This window comes from Talpa occidentalis, unplaced genomic scaffold, assembly GCF_014898055.3.
Source record: "Talpa occidentalis isolate TD23 unplaced genomic scaffold, MPIMG_talOcc4v2.1 talOcc4.18, whole genome shotgun sequence".
Classification (NCBI taxonomy): Eukaryota; Metazoa; Chordata; class Mammalia; order Eulipotyphla; family Talpidae; genus Talpa; species Talpa occidentalis.
In genome coordinates this window covers 3,601,645-3,605,073 of record NW_023601851.1, presented here as the reverse complement: position 1 = coordinate 3,605,073, position 3,429 = coordinate 3,601,645, and positions in this window count along the sequence as shown.

The following is a 3,429-nucleotide window of genomic DNA, read 5'->3' as shown; positions in this document are numbered from 1 at the left end:
AATAAAAATTAGCTAAATTATACCATAATTTAATGATACCATACTTTAATTTGATAAATAATACAATCAGCTATTTTTGCAAACCTTGACTATTTTGAATATTTAAAAGCATGCAAACAAATACAAAGACTAATTCTTGAAATTCCATTTTTTCTAGCTTCTCTTTACAAAATGGGATTCAGGATTTGAGTGGACAATTGGTGTTGGCAATGACTTTTCCTACATTTCTAATGGTTCAAAGAACTGTCTCATATTTTTGAGTATCAAATCCAAGAGGTCAACTTTTGGTTTGTTTATTTATTCAATTGCATACTAGAAAATATTCAACAATGGGCTCCAAAAAATTGGATAGATATAACAAAGGTTATTGAAACTTTAACTAATATAATGAATGTTTAGTACATAAATTAGAAACAAATTATTATAAATTCCCTAAAATCAGTTATCATAGAAAGACCTTACTTATTTTTTCCAAATTATGAAATTATATAAAATGTATCATTGCGATGATTAATAACTATAGTTCTAACATGAGTAATGGCTGATTTTTGTTCTTTTTACAGTAACATGAAAGAAAAAAAACAGTAATTTCCTTATATGTTAGAACCTTACTTATTGTTCAATAAAGGAAATTTTAATTTCATAGTAACTGTTTGAGTACTGGAAGAACTTCTCAATTTATTGTGGCACTAATAATACAATAGCTATGTACCCAGTGAACATTTAAGTCTTGTCTGCATTATAAACATTTTCCCCATATTTTTCTTAAGCCTGGACATACAGAAAAAAATAAATGAAATGCTGACTTGTGCCATTTGCATATTCACCTCATAAAATAGCATCAATTTTAAATACAAATGTGACATCCGTGAACAAATATTTGTTCCTTACTGTTAGAATACACGTAATGAAGTCATCAATTATATTTCTAAAACTCATCTTTAAAATTCCACTTGACTATTTAAGACTTTTTTCATAGATTTGATAACTTTTGGAATTTTACCTTAGCACATTGACAAAACTACTAATTAGCTTATTTCCTTGAATTTCTCAATCTTTAACGTATGGCTTACTGAGTTTTGCTAAAAATGGCAATTCTATCCAGCTGGTCTCTGTAGTTTTCCTAGAATGGCATAATAAGCATGCTTTGATATGCAGGCTCTGTAGGATGTTTAGGACCTTGATTGTGTTTAATGGACTGCTCTCTTCAAAAGCACAGTTGATTTCTAAATACAGCAAACCAGAGCTAGGCCAATAAAAATGTGTAGCTTTATAGATTTATAATAAATGGGACTTTGTTAAATATAAATGGTCACTAACATTTACTTTTACTTTTGCTTTGTGCTTTGTAACACTTACTATCTTGCAATCATCATTCAGTAATTATTTGACAGTTATAAGATGTCAGAATAATGTAACAATAAAATGTGCTTTTGTTTAATGATTTCATTTTGGCAGAGCTTTGTTTACATACAAAGTGATTTCTGTTTAAAGCAATCAATAAAAATGGCATTTCTTTTTATGCCAGGAGTAATGTGGTTGTGCCAGCCTGGGAGTTGCATTGTGTTACCTCCTCATAGATAGTCATCACCTTCACAGGAAATCCAGTTTGGGCTGAATATTATAGGTGAAACAAAATACAGGTTGAAGTGATTTTCTTGGATTTTTCAGGTGAATTAATTGATAAGATGAAAAATAAATCATGTCACGACTGATTTATAAGGAGTTCATTTTCACATATATTGTGTATTTCTTAACATTGTATATGTTCATTTGTAAAGAGATAAAATACAAACTTAGGGCTCCTGGAACGAGGTGAGATGAAGAAGGGGATTGTTAAAAAACATGTTAGATATAGGATTCATATGTTAAAAGACCAAAGCCTGATAAAATCTTTTCATTTCTTTATAAATCTTTTTTTAAACGATTTATTTATTTATTTACACAAGCACTGGGTACAGTCAGAAGCGCAGGAGGGTGAGAGAATTCACCAGAGCCAGAGCTGAGAGCAGAGCAGGCAGAGTGACGAAGTGCTGAGGAGAGCAGTGAGCCCCAGAGGTTTGTGCATTATGTGGGACCCTCACCTGGCGGCCGGGTATGGAATCGGCACTGCAGAGGCTGCGGGCAGCTTCGCAACCCAGTGCTCAACTGCTGCGCTACCCGGGGAGGCCCTCTTTATAAATCTTTAATGTGGTTATGCAAGAAGAAACGTTGCTAAGCATTGAGAAGATTCAATGATTATCTTAAACTAATTTTAATGTGTTTGAATTCACTGTGTATTATTCTGTTTTTCTATTTTCCCTAAAATCTAAGTTCATCTCTACTTTACTTTTTTTTTTTTTTAAGATTTATTTAGGCATACAAGATCTGGGGTAAAGACCAGAGGTGCAGGGGGTGAGAGGATTCACCAGAGAGAGTGGAGTACAGAACAGGCAGAATGACTGAAATACACTGCTGAGGGGAGCAACAGGTGAACAGGAGAGGTCTGCTTCACCATGTGGGTTGCTCGCTGGCTGTCAGGGCATGGAACTCATGCTGCAGAAGCTGCGGATTGCTTCGTAGGGAGGTGCTTAACCCCTTGCACCACCAGGGAGGCCCCTCCTCTGTACTTTAAAAGGAGAATCTTTGCATGTGTTTTGAATTCTTCTGTAAAACATGCCATTAAAATATACTCTTGTAAAGGCCAGCAGATGGAGAAATATCTATACATTTTCTTTTCAATAGAATCAAAAAGTTCTGGGAGGACAACTGTAAACACATGTGATTCCAAAATAATCAGATTATGAGAAATACCTTCATTCAATCTATTCAGACTTCATCGTTTATTTACTTTGTTCTTTTCAGCTTTTTTTTTAAACTTATATATATATATATAAAGTATAATATATATATATATATATATATATATATATATATATGCTCTTTAGAAAACAATATCCCACTAATTTGGTTAAAAGAAACCAAAAGCTACAGAAAAAAAGAAAAAAAAAACTCCAATTACATGACCCACAGCATTTATTGCATTCTTAGGTTATAATTTAGATAAGAAATATAGAGACAAGCAAAGGTTAAAAATGTTGACATTCAACATATTTTAAAGTATCAGTGAATAATTTTGTAATTTTTTTTTAAATTTTGATTTTCTTTTCTTTTTTTTCTTTTTTTTTTTTTAAGATTTATTTATTTATAAAAGAACCAGGGTACAGGCGGATGTGGGGAGGTGAGAGGATTCATCAGAGACAGAGCAGGGAACAGAACAGGCAGACTGACTGAATACACTGCTGAGGGTTAGCAGCAAACAGGAGAGGTCTGCCACGCCATGTGGGATTCTCACCAGCTGGCTGGTATCAAACCTGCACTGCAGAGGCTGCGGACAGCTTCACAGTAAGGCACTCAACTGCCTGTGCCACCAAGGAGGCCCTAATGTTG